We start from the raw sequence: 16,651 nt of genomic DNA, 5'->3' as shown, positions 1-16,651 counted from the left end.
AACAGAAAATTGGAATTGCATATGTGATATTTTTATCTTCTTTTGTAATGTTTTAATCAGTACATTATTTTCTTGAGACTAGGAGTTGTATTTCATAAGCTCTATGTATCACACAGACATTTCGATATTAAAGCACACTCGTTGAATTTATTTCTTTGATAAGGATTCATGATTATTTCATGTTGTTTCATGTATCTCTTTTTTTGTGTATAATCTAGTTCCTTAATAGGAGGTATTAATCAGTACTTCATGTATCTCTTTTGTTTGTGTATAATCTAATTCCTTAATAGGAGATATTAATCAGTACTTCATGTATCTCTTTTGTTTGTGTATAATCTAGTTCCTTAATAGGAGATATTAATCAGTACTTCATGTATCTCTTTTGTTTGTGTATAATCTAGTTCCTTAATAGGAGGGATTAATCAGTTATTTTGTGTACATTTTTTTGTTTGTGTATAATCTAGTTCCTTAATAGGAGGGATTAATCAGTTATTTTGTGTACATTTTTTTGTTTTTGTATAATTTAGTTCCATGATAGGGATTATTCAGCTCTTTCATGTTGTTTCATGCAGGCTTCTTTCTGCTTTTGCACAAGTTAACTCCTTTATACAGATCAGTCATTTTAGTTCTTGATATTTTTGTATAATTTAGTTTTATAATAAGATTTAATGAGTTTTTTAAGAGTTTGTGTTCAGTAAATAGTCATTTTTTGAAAATACATGAAGAATAATCCAAACAATAACGTACAGTTTTGTACGTAAAAACCTTGGACTTTGGATAATTTTCACCATTAAAATATATTCAAAATTACTAAAACAATAACACCTTTGCATGTATTGGTTTAGGGTTTTGCCTAAAAACTTTGAAGTTTACATACATATCAAAAGAACGACCATCACGTATAACGCTAGTCCAATTGTCTCAGTTTTCTGAAGTAGAAATACCCTTATAAATACCAAATAAGACTATTAATAACGTAAGCATTTCTGAAGTGAAGTTATATCTATTAATTAAAACTATTGAAATGATTAAAATTGAAGGAATAACATTTCTCTCTGGTAAGTTTGGATATTGAGATGGCCCTGACCCACACTCCAAATTAGTGCTTCCCAAACTTTTTTGGCCACGGAACACTTTTCAGCTGCAAAAAAGCTTACGGAGCACTAGACTCGTGAAATATCGGTGTAGAGGGTATATTGAGCGCGCAGCACCCTCTAGATTTGTATATTATTCATTTATTTATCAAATCAAATTACATATTAATGCATTTTTACATTTTCATGCTTATAATATATTTTAGGTACGAACATCTCCACTAAGATATTATGTAGAATATATATGGCATCTTCTATAATTCTTCTTCAATGCGAAATCGATATTATCTAATTCTAATACATAGGAAAGCATTTCATGATAAGTTATGATCGTACAAAAAAGTGTTAAATATTTTGTTTAAATTTAAAATCATGATTTTCTCACGGAGCACCTATCAATCTCAGACGGAACATAGTTTTGGAAATGCTGCTCTAAACCTATTTTCTTTGCCTTTATTATACATATTTATTGGTTAATTCGAATTTGAGGAACTATTTAATTTATGTCAAACAAAGGCAGGCTAAACTCAGACTAAGCAATTTAGATTTAATAGTGATAGGATAAACTTACCAGTAACCACTGAAAAAAAAACTTGCTTACAAATATTCGGTGAGGAGACAATTCGTCATTTTAAGACTCGTTATGTATAGAGCAAACCTTAAAAATCTTAAGTTCATTTGACGCGCCTTATGTGTACCTTTCAGCTGTAAGTTCTTACTTTAATTTTTATATTACACGAGTTGTTCATACGCTAATCTCCCCCTCCACCTCACCTCCATAAAAAAAAAGAAAATTGTCCTATAACCAATCTTGTTTTGTGTGTGTTAGTTTTCTGGAAAGGAACAAGCGTTTCCTGTGATACAGATGCGTTAGAGGCCAAGGATTATCTGCCCTTCGGTTCTATATTAATCTATTTTTCGATTATAAATCTTGGATGAGTTGTCTTCCCATTATGTTTTTACTGTAAAACTACTTTGTGAGGTTTCCAGTTTCATTCTGTTATCGAAAAGTGCATAAACTATAAGATTTATATGAATTTATAAAGGATGAGCATATAAGTTAGGCTTTATTATATCAGAATCGAAAAGGTTTCCAATAAAACAACGAGGACAACAAACAAATAAAGCTACAGCATTATAAAATCTGAAAAAAAATCTGTTATAAGTTTATTAGACAAAAATGGCGTCCATCAAACCTATATCTAACGTAAAGGAAATTTTCAAAAGCATTAAGTTAAGTAAAATATATGCTTCTCAATTTAATCACACACACACACTCAAAAGATAAACTAAACTAATGCGTCTTACAGTTGGTTTTCCCTGGTGTATATCTGTCAAGGTATTTTTAATTATTTTAATTTTCAGTAGTTGAGTAGTGAGAAATAAGGACTCCTCATTGCGTCATAGACATTAGCCAAACTAGATATTAAAGGGTTTAGATACATTTAGCATGTAAAAGACTTATGGCAATAGAAAAAATATATTTACTTATTACTCAATATTCGATTTTGATATTTTCATTACAGGTTACAGTTTTGAAGGAAAAAATAACACATTCCACACATTTCTTATTTATTTTAATGCTTAACTAGAGCTTAGCCCCCCTGTGGTTCAGCGGTAAATCAGTGGGCTTATAGCGCTGAAAATCGGATTTTGATACCTGTGGTGGGCAGAGCACAGATAGCCCATAGTGTAGCTTTGCGTTTTACAACAAACAAACAAACAAAAACTAAAGTTTATTACCAGACGTAATTTCTAAATTAAAAAAGAATTCGACCTCGATATCTATAGTACTATTTTAATTCGTTTTAATGTATCGCATTACTGTTGAAATTAGTTATAATAAAAATACAATTGTGTAGATAGCGGTCGTGTTAAATGGACTGCTCCTGCCTATTTGGAACGTTTATAAAAAATGTTCTAATAAAACGGGAACTGAATAAGTTATTAAACCATTTTTTACTTGAATAGAACAAGAACTATATAATATACAGAACTTCGGTTCGTGGTATAATGTAGGCTAAACACACTAGGTTTGCCCATGGGAAGTGGCGCCGTTAGTATGCTTTGACATGGTCTCGAAAGATGTCCGGGCGATAATCGATCTCCTCTCACGTACTTTCCAGCATCTTCAGAGTACTCGTCGCAGTTGCGTTGATTATTTGGGCACGCAACGTTGTCATCATCTTTCATACAATGTCCTTCACATACTCCCATCTAATGTAGTGAGGAAAAAACTTCAGAAACCTGGTGTGGTTCCTATTCTGTTCAATTAAAAAAGTGTTTCATTCAATAATTTATGGAAACCCTGTATCATAAAATTAATATGTTAAAGTATTGTTCCGAAGAATAATAGCAGGGGACACAAGGGGGGGGGGGTTAAAATACCGAAGAAATAATAATAATAAAGAGAGATTTATATGTTCATATGCGAATGTGTTTGGGGTTTTTATTATGTAAGCAGTTTTACATAGAAGTAGATATGTATGTATGTATGTACCTATTTATATATGTATAGACAGATTTATGTGTTCACATATAAATATTGGGCTGAAATATTGTTAATGTGGTTATAAAGTCATGATTTAATACATTAGAATGTAAAATTGTAAATATGTTTAACCCATACATCTTTAAAAACATATAATTAAAGAAAGGGAGATGTGATTACATCGTTTACATATTAGTTTGTAAACAATTTTCTTGAGTCTAGACATCATCGTTCATCAGCACTGTTATTTCTGGAGAAACACATATTCTGCTTACAAGTACTTGCTCTTTCAGATCTTTTTCTGGTTTCTGATATATTTTGATGGAAAGAGAAGGCCGTTTTATAGAATTTCTTAGAATGACAGTTACTGTATAGTTGGTATATTCGAAATAACCACAGTGTTTTTCTGATGTCATTGTATGAAGTTTAAAATTGTTATTTTGGCAGATTTTTTTAAATAAAACAATTTGAGAACTGTTGAGCGTAACAATTGTGAAAGAAGAACAATTTACTTGTTTTTTTTGTTTGCTTGGTTTTGGAACAGTTACCGACTATTCTCTTGAGCCATGGTGTTGTTTGTTTCTTAATATTATCCAAATGGGTTGAGCTATAAGTTTCAATTTACTGTTCCTTGGTGGAAAGTTTAAATATCTAATATGGAAATTTGGTTGCCCTTGGCGTTTGTTTTTCTGTAATTGCTCTATTGATACAAGTCAAATTAAGATATCTTATTTCAAATCCCTCATCTGCATACTTGTTTTATGCCATGATTTTTTTTTTCAGACATATTGTACTTACGAAATGTTTTCTTGGCTTATACGGTTGAATTCCAGTATCTTTTATTCTGCGCCACATAACTTTAATCCTTCATTTATGTCAAGGAGAATCCTAAGGGATAAGCATTTATCCTGTGAAGTAAAGAGGTCGGAAGAAGTAGGGCAAAGATAGATTATGGTTCAGAAGGAGAGAGAAAAACATTTTTTATCTTGACTTACTCACTTAAGTATCAGTTTTTGTTATTCTTCACTAATTATCCTGTATTTCAGATATTATATAAATTAGAAGTAAACTTGCAATAGAAAATCTTACCTTGTTAATCCTACATCTTCATATATTCAACTTATTTTACACCATCCAGACATGATGTAACCAATAACCTACTTTCTTCTTTAATAGAAGAAAATAAAATATACTAATAATGTATGTAATCACAGTTTCAAACATAAGGATAATTTACCAGTGACTTTGTAGTATAGTAGCTTTGCCATAAATACAAAATTACTTCTGATGTAATGTGTTTAAACATTTTATTTATTGTTTTTTTTTGTCCTGTTTAAGTTTAGAAGCTGATGGGTCAATTTCCAAATAAGAAATATTTCACGCGACGGATAACCGTCATTTTATTACTATAAAAATAACATTTTAATAATACATTGCAAGATTTACATTTCATCCAATGTTGAATAAAAATACTCAATGTATTCAAGGTATGCTCTATACATAAGGAGTCTTAAAAGGATAAATCCCCTCCCACCATATTTCTATAAACATGTTTTGTCTCAACTGTTCCTGTAATTTTATTCTCTCGTTATTAAACCTGAATTGTTTACTCTGTTAGTACAATACCATTGTTTAGCATAGATCAAATGGTGCCTCAAATTCAAACAAAAATTAATAAAGGAAAGTAGGCTTAGAGTAAGGATCAGAAGCATTACAAGATTCATACTAGAGAGAGCAGAAATGTCGTTTATTCATCCTTTATCATTTCGATGGTTCCAGTTAATACGGTCATATCATGAAAATGAAAATCATTTTGCATATCTCTCTCTTCCTCTCGGCGAGGAATGAAACGTTGTCTCGAGACTAGTCAGACTAATAACCCATCCTTTAGTAAAACGTTTCGAACGGTCTAAACGAACGCACACTAAAGAAGGATAGATATGTAGTTAAACTTTTATATAATGTCGATACTCTGATTTTTCCCGAAAACTTACTCTGGAAAGAAACTTTTTCCTTTTTATCATTTGTTCGCTCTTACGGGACTTATAAGTTTTGGAAGTCAAAGTGTACTAGACGATTTCTTTATATGTTAGCTTTTACAGTATATGTTGATATTGTAAAGTACATTTTAAAAGTTGAGGACGGATTTAGCTGATGCTGATATTTTGTATGTTATATTATATTATAATATCATTGTAAAATAAGTATTAAAAAAATTAACATTTGCATGAAACTATCTATTAAAAGAACTACGATGTCGACGTTTTAAAATCCTTCTCAGAAACCAAGATTACGATAAACCTACGAGACCATAGCGTGACGTTGAGCAGCTAAAGAACTGGAGGAAAATCCTGGTTCACCGTTGATGGTGAAAACAATCCATACGAATCTAATGAAAGAATGGGGGGGGGAGACCAAAGTAGAGAAATTCGCTAGTAGAAACAACAAGCGTTCACGGGTGAACATGACATGGATTTCTGATAACTTAGGACAAACTAATCAATAATGTAACCAGTGTTCTGATATATCGCTACTCCTCTTTTTTTATGTCGTTAGTGGGTAAGAGAAGGGACAAGAATACTCTTGAGCATCACCAATCAACCTCTTTGCTTCTTAATAAAAGAATAAACAGGAAAAGAAATAAAAAGCACAGGTTTTTAAGTTGAAAAACAAACAAACACACTTCCAACTAGACCTTGAGCAAGATAAAATGTTTTCAGAAGAGGTTTCACTGACAGCCTATATACTTTCCTTGAAAATGTTTTTGGCTCTCAACCAAAGCTTCCTACTTTGGTCGTTCTTATTTTTTTTTTATCGCTTCGTTCGTTTAGCCCATAAAATACCTTTTTTTTTCGCAAGGCAAGTATTTTAAGGTGTTAAAACCAATCTTTAGAGATTGTGAGGTAGAAGACAAATGCGAAAAATCTACTTATCAATACGACCCTATAACAAATAAAAAAAATACGGGTAAATATGCATTCTTCCACGTAAGTATATTCTATTTGTAAAGAATTGACCCTACTTTTAAAATAATTCCAGTGGACTTTTGTCTGTGCATTTACTTTTAACTTTATTGTTATAAATATATTTCCTATTGCATTCTTCGTTATATTGTTCATTCAACGCAAAGCTACACAAAGTGCTATTTTTGCTCTGGCCACCGCGGGGAATAGAACCCCGGAATTTAGCGATACAAGTCCAAAAACGTACCGATGATCCACCGCGAGACTATATATGTTCTAAAAACCACTAAGAGACAAAATGATTAGGTTTGCATAAATGTATCTGTGAAATAGTAATGCTACAGAAATTAATGATAATTAAAGGGGAAAAATGTTCATACAAGAAAAAACCAACACTGACAAATATGAGTGTTAAGAGGAATTATACTTAGATACTCTAAAATATAGCGAAATGTAGCGTTTTAGGCTTTCATATGTGTTTCCTTTTGAGTACAAATACCATCAGAGAATATTCATTTTCATCAAATTTTGAAGTAAAAATTTAGCTGTTACTGATTAGTTCTTCAAATCTCAATTTGAAATACCTTGGCCAATTGGAAGTTAAACCTGAAATATCACAGTTCGATATGTTTCTAAAATCAGTTTTGTGCAGTGTAATATATCAGATTGTATAATCTGATTTCTAACATTAAATGGTTTTTTAACACCAGACTCTGTTAGTTGATAAATGACTTCCGAGACAGTATTTATAATTATATACAAAATTAACTACTCGTAGTTTTTCCTGGAAGTCAACAACTGTTGTTTATTTTATTTTATTTCAAGGATCTTGTAAGTCGTGAATTATTAGCACTCATCTCTTCAATTTAACATGGTAATTATACTTTCAACCAAGTAAATTTATTGCTAGTTAACAATGAGTTGCTATGCTAATTTCTATGTGCTTAGCTCGTGCTTTATGACAGAAAGATTAGTTATTAAGTTGAAATTGATGTTTGTCTTAATCACTTCGGATGGTTAAACCATGTTAAGCAAAGAGCGAAGTTTCTTTCTGCTTTTCACTAGATTATCTAATGTACTATATTGGCTATTCCTAATTGGGTTGACTTCCTACAGATACAGGATATTTTACTTTATGGATATTCATTGTCAACATAGCGGAAAGTTTGAATACCAAAGGGGACAGTAAAATCAGGAGGTACAAAGGACGTATAAAAAGGAGTTATAGGAGAATAAGATAAAATGATATAAAAGTGTCAAGAGAATATGTAAGATAAAAGACAGGGCACGTGAACTAAGAAAACCCCATAGTTCAGGTATATAGCCATCTCTAGTTTTTAGCCACCGTTTGTTTGTAGTTACGCACAAAGCTACACAATGGGCTATATGTGCTCTGCCCACCACGAGTATCGAAACCCGTTTTATAGCGTTGTAAGTCCGCAGATTTAGACACCGTCTAGATAAAAGACTACCATCCAGAAACATTCACTGCAGCAAATGTTTTGTACGAATCCTGGAGATTAATAATGTGATTGACTGCCACTTTTATAACGATCCTGCAGTTGAAAGCACAGGACGTGTTCAGTGGTATGTCGTCTTGAACCTCGGACTCTTCGATTAGCTAACCACTAGAATAAAACAGCAGTTAAAAGACGGAAGGTAAGGGCAAAATAAAGTGTTTAGTGTGTTCCTGAGCGGCACTTATGATGCCCATCAAGTACGATTTACCAAGTAAAGCGAACTGAGAGAAAACGACATTCGAGAAGTCTTATTCTGAGGAAGAACGAAGAAAAATATTCTCAAAAGGAAGGAATTTAAAAAGTCAATTTTCCGCTCGAGTGAACGAATTTCATTATCACTATTTATTCTGCTTTACGTTATTGTCATGAGTTCTTCTGATGTTAAATTTGTTAAAAGATTAACCAAGTAACAACTGTTGATTATTATTTTTATTTCTCTTGTTCGGAAGATGAAGAATAAAAGATGATAAACTAATGCAGTTGCTCTATTGATATCCTCAAAAAACAAGCAAACAAAACAATAACATCCGTTGACGTTATCCAAATAAGAACGTCTGTCAAATTATACAACGTTCACTGTTATTGAGTTGGTTTTAAAATATGGGGAGCTTAAAAGTAGCCGGAGTAACCAAAAATACAACATATACACGATCCAGAATTTGTCAGTGTTACGCAGTGTGATGTTTTTCAAAGTCGTTCAAAGCCTAAAGAAAAGCCACTGCAGCATCAATCACCAGTAACTGCAGGTAAATAAATTTGGTGGATGTAACTGTGTGATATTGATTATGATTACTTTTAATTAATTAAATTTTCTAGTTTTGTTAATGCACAGAAAATAAAACTTTCTTTCCATGTTTGGAACGACAACAGCAAACAGGGCTCTCCAGTTTGTTAACTATATGTGTACTCATGTTTATGAGAAGGAAAGAGTTGAAATGGTAATTATAAGTGATAGTAATTGAGTTATTCGAGAATGATTATCCTAATTTTAAGAACACCTTTTAAACACGGCAGTGTACTGAAAATTAGGTGGTCTTAGAACTCTCAAACTTTGTAAATAACGCATAAAACTTTAAATGAGCTAATATGTTAACATTGTAGTTTCTTCTCTAAGTGTACCATTTTCAAATGTATACATAAACAACATCTAGAAACCGTTATTTACAAAGAAATATCCCCACAATGCCTTAAAATGAGATATCTTTATATGAACTACATTGTAGGAGTTGTATGGTTTATAGGAGGGACAAAAGCAACTCGAGTTACAAACACAACGTAAGAATAAAAATAAAGTTCCCTCAAAAACTAGTATCCAACATCAAAGGTTTGCTAGGAGTAAATATCAAAGGTATAATATGTATTACAACAGAAAATACGTTAATGAATTAGCTTACCAAATTCAATGCCACAAATGTCAGTCAACTTATATAGAAGAGAAATAGACATAGCTGTAAACGCACGTTTAGTTAATGTTTAAAATTATCCTATCGGCTTGCGAAATGTAAAAGAAAAAGTTAAGCGTAACTTCAACTTTCAATTATTAAGATTCTAAATAGGGAACAAGACATACATAATAGGGAAGTGTTATTAATCAAATATTCGCAACCAACAGAACTTATACTAACGCAATGATGTCACTCGTTAATTATTGTTGTATACTTTTTTTCTCTCGTAAAAACAGTTTATTAGTATTGTTTATTTGTGGATAGCGAAGCGTTATAACCAATAGGCCTATAATTTGTGATAAGAATAGCCTAAATTGTATTTTTTATCACAAATTCTGGGTCTATTAGGTTTTAGTATTACTTATGTTTACACTTGACAATTTATGTCTGAGAGAGGAAACGTTGTGTGAAATGATGTTAAAAAAATTTAAAATTAAAACATATGATGGTGTATTTCACTTAGATTATTCTTTTTGTAGAACACATGTATGTATATAAAAACAAGAAACGTTTGTTAACATTTACAAGTTCATTTCTCACAATATATATTCTACAGGATTTGTTATACCACGACTAGTTGAAATTTTTCTCTTTGTATGGAAAAAATAGGCTTAACTCTTTTATTTTGTAGCGAAAGAGCTAGTAAATAAAACTAATTTTGATAATACCGTTTACTTCCTTCTGTGGTTTTCATAAACAGTTAGCAGTGAGTGAAATTAAAAGTCACGTATGTCATTGAGTAAAAGAGTACAATAGATATAAAATACAAATAGTTTGTTTCTGAGCCGAATATAGCACAAAAAAGTAACCCGTGGAATTTAGATTACGCTAATTCAAACATAGAAAATATCGAATAAATTTGTTAAAGTTTCGGTTGGGTTAAATAAATAAATATTTAGTGTTTTGTTGGTAATGCCTTGAAAGTGTTATATTAAAATCCATTATAATAAAGTTTGATTTGTTAAGAATTTCGTGCAAAGCTACATGAGGGCTATATGTGCTAGCCGTTTCTAATTTAGCAGTGAAATACTAGTAGGAAGGCAGCTAGTCAGCACCATCAACCGCCCACTTTACCAACGAATAGTGGGATTGACCGTCACATTATAACACCCTCACGGCTGAAGGGGCGAACATGTTTGGTGGATTCGAACCTGTGACCCTCACATTTAGGAGTCGAGCGCCCTAACCACCTGGTCGTGCCGGGCTCTTGTAATAAAGAGTTCATAATTCTGAGTGCAACTATAAAGAGAAAGAATTAATGAATTCTGAGAAATAGGAAACATTTTTTTACCAACAGCCATTGAATAAACCTTTTTTTTCTTTTTCTAAGAACACGAGCTCTGCATTTACTCTAACGATTTCGACAGTTAATTGGGTATGGTATGATATTACACTTCTGTTACTTTGTCTAAGGATTTATGATGTAAGTCTTAATTTCCAATAAAAAAATTAAAATATGAATAACCTTAATTGAAACATACGCCCCTCCCCCCCGTTTAATCTATATACGTTTCCCTTTGGCCGTCTAACAATTAAAACTTAAGATTTCGTTGAAATGACTAATGATTTGCTTTTTGAGATTATAATTTAAAATTATATTAGAAACTTTTTCTAGCAAAGAGTTAATGTGAATGCAATAACGATATTTTACATTTATGAATACAGATATCTTTTTTTTCCACGAAAGTTGAAATTCAAAGGAAAATCTGTAAGATAGAGTACTAATGTATTTCTTGATTCACTGAACCCTTTACTGTGGACTGGAGTTTCGCCTATTCAAAGCTCATCAGCACAGCTAAGGATATAAAACCAAATATGCAACAACAACATAAGCGTTATTTCATTCCGATCCCGGGGGGGACCGGCGGGCCGGTAGAAGGTTACGCCCTCTCATGAGCCAAGGGACGAAAAAAAAAATGAGTAAAATGAATAATAGAATGGTAAGCGTGCATCCAAATATATACAGTTATGTCTCTTATAATGGTGAAGTGTATATAATATCTATGGTGTTTTGAACCCGTTTTAATTCACCATATAGTAAACTAATTCAATTTAGATATTTGAATAATGTTATGACGTTTAGTCGAATACATTATTCAATATTATATATTGAACCAACTGTTTAACGATTTTATGTATCTGTTAAAGAGGCCTAAGGGCATTTCTTTGGTTTGCTGACCCAAACCATGTTGATGAGCCTTTGAATAGGCGAAACTGCAGTCCACAGCAGATGGTAGGACCAATTAAGGAATGCATTAGGCCTCCACGCCACAGATTCTCTTTTCAATTTTACCTCTGGTGAAAAAAGAAAAGAAATATTTAACATATTTATATATATATTTACAATCGTTAAACAGTTGGTCCACTGTATAATACTGAATAATGAATTCGACGAAATGTCATAACATTATTCATATATCTAAATTTATTTTAGGTTACTCTATTGTGTAGTAAAGCGGACTTAAAACCCCATAGAATACAAATAATGTTTTTTAGTTAATTGACAACTTATGTATTTTCTAATAACTTGTTCTCACTATACTTCCGATTTCATCCTTTTTTTCCTTTCCTTTCATTCTTACTCGTGATCTCTATACTTTCTATCACTCTTTTACCCATCTTTTATTCTTCCTCGTTTTTGTCGCTTGACCGACGTTAGAGGGCGTAACCCTCTAGCGGCCAGTCAGTCCTCCCCTCGGGCTGGAATGAAATGATGATGATGTTGATTTCTAATAACATTGTATTTTGATTATACTTCATTTTGTTCATATTGTTAATGGTTCAAAAGTTAGTCTGTCTATATACTATCTGGAATGTACATTTAGTCTATTATAAAATATGAGACTTGCGTTTTTAAACATTACAAATTGAACGCTTGGAAACTTGCAGTTCAAAATATAAACTATACTTTAAAAATTATCGAAATAGCTAACAAACAAAAATGCACAAGAGTAGAAGAAATATGACTTAAATTTTCGGTGATTAAAATTAAATAATGGGTTGAACAATCGCCAAGTTTTTATATATTTTTATTTAATTAAAGAAGGATGTCGTTTCGAGATAGCGCTCTTTGTGAGATCGTAAACTCTACTATCTGACGAAGAGCGCTAGTTTGAAACGTCATCCTTCTTTAAATAAAAACATATAAAAACTTGGCGATTGTTCAACTTATTATTTAATTTAGATATTATCGTCGCCTATGCGGTTTTAACTATATTCTGTGGCTGTGACATGAAATATGTATTAAATATTTCTCCTATTCATTACTCGGTTCTGGAAAGAAATACTTAAGGCATATTGTCAATTAAACGGAAATCAGGACCATACTATTCACGTGTTCAGTTCGACTGAAGTATATATATATGTCAACAGTTTACTACTTTTAAGCCCAAATTGTTGGGTTGTGCGAATACCCACCATGTGCTACTCCTCCATTCAGTTGGAGTGTAGCAGTGTCACACAAGTTATCGATCAATAAAACATATTACATGCTATACTTCGGCGCAACTGGGGCTTGAAACACTCAATTGAGAGCAACTAAGTGGAACATTAAACTATAAATATTTCAACAAGATGTGTTGTACTTTGCAATTCATCTTGCTAAAATATACAAACCTAAAACATACTATCCATTTACCATGCAAGATTGAACAAACAATTTCACACACCTCACTTCTTAAACATTTGGATGGTTGTAATAACGATTTACTTTGTATCTAGTGGTATGCAATAAATAACTGTAAACTACTATTTATTTGTAATATAAGTTTTTTTGAAAACAAAAATATAAAGTTATCCATCCGTCTGACGACTAACGGGGGACATTAACGACCAATCAAATATGAACACAGACAGGATGTCAACACCTTCACAATATTTAACCTATCCAAATCAGATAGTTAGGATGTTTGTACAAAAATCTTCAAATTACTATTGATTGATTAAACGGATTTGTGGTGGAAAGAAATGAAGAAGACCTATTGTTCATGCAATATTTGGGACATAAAACAAATATGCACCACACCCATTTAGTCACCTAAGTTGATGTTTGATTGTAAAACTATGACAAACAACCATTAATCACCCAAGAATTGGAGCGTGCAAAATAAAGATTTCATGACTTATTTCTAATCAATCTTCTTGACTGTGATACATATATTCACCCAGTTAAGGTGACAACAAACACCGACAAGCAATTACTATTCATCCTTTCTGTTAAAGTGTGAAAGAAATCCCAACGACCAGTGCTTCATTTACACAGTTAGAATGTTGTACATACATTTATGACATGTTACGTGGTGTGAAAGTAACACAAACGACCAGTGCTTCATCTACACAGTTAGAATGTTGTACATACATTTATGACATGTTACGTGGTGTGAAAGTAACACCAACGACCAGTGCTTCATCTACACAGTTAGAATGTTGTACATACATTTATGACATGTTACGTGGTGTGAAAGTAATACAAACGACCAGTGCTTCATCTACACAGTTAGAATGTTGTACATACATTTATGACAGGTTACGTGGTGTGAAAGTAATACCAACGACCAGTGCTTCATCTACACAGTTAGAATGTTGTACAGATATTTATGACATGTTACGTGGTGTGAAAGTAATACCAACGACTAGTGCTTCATCTACACAGTTAGAATGTTGTAATACATTTATGACAGGTTACGTGGTGTGAAAGTAATACCAACGACCAGTGCTTCATCTACACCGTTAGAATGTTGTACAGATATTTATGACATGTTACGTGGTGTGAAAGTAATACCAACGACCAGTGTTTCATCTACACAGTTAGAATGTTGTACATACATTTATGACAGGTTACGTGGTGTGAAAGTAATAAAAACGATCAGCCAATTAGAAACAAAGATAGGATCTTTAAATATATTTAATATTCAACTTATGTACACAGTTAGAATATTGTACACACATTTATGACATGCTACGTGGCGTGAAAGTAATACCAACGATCAGCTTGTTAGAAACAAAGATGGGATCTTTAATTATATTTAATGTTCAACTTATGTACACAGTTAGAATATTGTACACACATTTATGACATGCTACGTGGTGTGAAAGTAATACCAACGATCAGCTTCTTAGAAACAAAGATGGGATCTTTAATTTTTTTTAAAGTTCCACCTATCCAAACAGATAGGATGCTGCACAAATACTTATGACATACTACGTTTTCACCCAGATGGGTTATTAAAGAACTTCCTTAGAATAGAAATAGAAAAGAAAATTGAAGAGCTGTTTTGCTAGTCTTTTTTTTTTCCTGTTTGACATTGATACAAAAAGTATAATTTTTTTTTGGTTGTTGTGCTGCTTTATATATTATTATAAGAACTGAATGTTACTGCATAATATAGTGTTAAAGTAACTGCCTAATATATAGTGTATTAAACTTTCAAACTTTTATATTTTATTGGTACTTAATCTTCGATACTGCAAGTACCCATTACAAAAAATATACAAATATACTCCGCTAATGGCACAGCAGTAAGTCTGTAGGCTTACAACCCTAGAAACCGGGTTTCGATACCTGTGGTGGGTAGAGCACAGAAAACCCATTGTGCTTAACAATAGACAATTACAAAACCACTAACACTTTTAATATGTTATGTTTTCAAAAATATATATATATATATATAAATATTAAATAATTTTCTCCAAACCATTAATACAATAATACCTTTGGTCCATTGTTAATATAACACTGAACTAAGTTGTTTTTAGTTCCTTTATTTTCCTTTGTTTTTTTATTGTCCAGAAAAATCGTCGAGATTGCGAAGATGAAAACAAAAAAGCTTTGAAAAGAGGGAAAGTTATTTATTTGCTATACAGCTTGAAGATAAGATATATGCACTTAAAAGAATGCACTGTAGCGTTCAACGTACCATTGTACAGCAAGCACATAAACTTACCTATGAATTAATGAAGACTTTTTTCCTATTTTTGTTTTAAATAGATGATAAAATAGCAGTATACGAACAATGAACAAGTTTTCAGATAGGAATAACCTTGTATGAAGCTACACATTTTAGTAGGTGCAGTTATACATCCATGTAAAATACTTTACTGTGCTTATCTTATAAATGTAAAACACTTTACTGGGCTTATCCAATAAATGTAAAACACTTTACTATGCTTATCCTATAAATCCAAAATACTTTACTGTGCTTATCCTATAAATGTAAAACACTTTACTGTTCTTATCCTATAATTGTAAAATAATTTACTGTTCTTATCCTATAAATGTAAAACACTTTACTGTGCTTAGCCTGTAAATGTAAAACACTTTACTGTGCTTAGCCTACAAATGTAAAATACTTTACTGTTCTTATCCTATAAATGTAAAACACTTTACTGTGCTTAGCCTGTAAATGTAAAACACTTTACTGTTCTTATCCTATAATTGTAAAATAATTTACTGTTCTTATCCTATAATTGTAAAATAATTTACTGTTCTTATCCTATAAATGTAAAATACTTTACTGTTCTTATCCTATAATTGTAAAATAATTTACTGTTCTTATCCTATAATTGTAAAATAATTTACTGTTCTTATCCTATAATTGTAAAATAATTTATTGTTCTTATCCTATTTTGGCAATAATTTAATTTGTATACAGTTATTAACATACATAGACAACACAAGTCTAACTGTTACCGTATGTAAAGTTTTTTAATCCTACATACACCATTGTCATACATAACTAACTCGTTGTTTTTTGAAGTGCATGAGTTGAAAAACAACTTTCTTCGACCAAATCAAACTTACCTTCAGCGACTTGTTAAGAAACTAATAAAGAATGTAGCATTTTCGTAAAACGGGCCTGGTGGTTAGGGCGCTGGACTTGCAATCTGCAGGTCACGGGCTCGAATCCTCATCAACGAACATGCTCGCTCTTTTAGCCGTGAGGTCGTTATAATATGACGGTTAGTCCCACTATTCGTTGGTAAAAGAGTTGGCGGTTGGTGCTGCTAGCAGCCTTCCCTCTAGTTTATCAATCCAATATTAGAGATAGCTAGTGCAGATACTCTTGGGTAGCTTTTCGAGAATATTTGAAAGTAAGTCTCGAATACCTGAAACAAACAAATAAAAAATGTATAAAACTAA

The 16,651-nt window shown here is 31.9% G+C and overlaps 1 long non-coding RNA gene across 1 annotated transcript; it reads right to left on the bottom strand.

Moving 5' to 3' along the window:
• Positions 1–2,810: 2,810 nt before the first annotated feature.
• Positions 2,811–16,431, bottom strand: LOC111087607. Its single transcript, XR_002612279.1, has 3 exons — positions 16,313–16,431; positions 4,384–4,493; positions 2,811–3,358 (listed from the first exon to the last, which is right to left on the bottom strand). It is a non-coding gene; the product is annotated as an uncharacterized LOC111087607 (long non-coding RNA).
• Positions 16,432–16,651: the final 220 nt, after the last annotated feature.

Source organism: Limulus polyphemus, unplaced genomic scaffold (genome assembly GCF_000517525.1).
Source record: "Limulus polyphemus unplaced genomic scaffold, Limulus_polyphemus-2.1.2 Scaffold2369, whole genome shotgun sequence".
Taxonomy (NCBI): domain Eukaryota; kingdom Metazoa; phylum Arthropoda; class Merostomata; order Xiphosura; family Limulidae; genus Limulus; species Limulus polyphemus.
The sequence above is the reverse complement of the archived record's forward strand: the minus strand, read 5'-3'. Positions and strand labels throughout refer to the sequence as shown.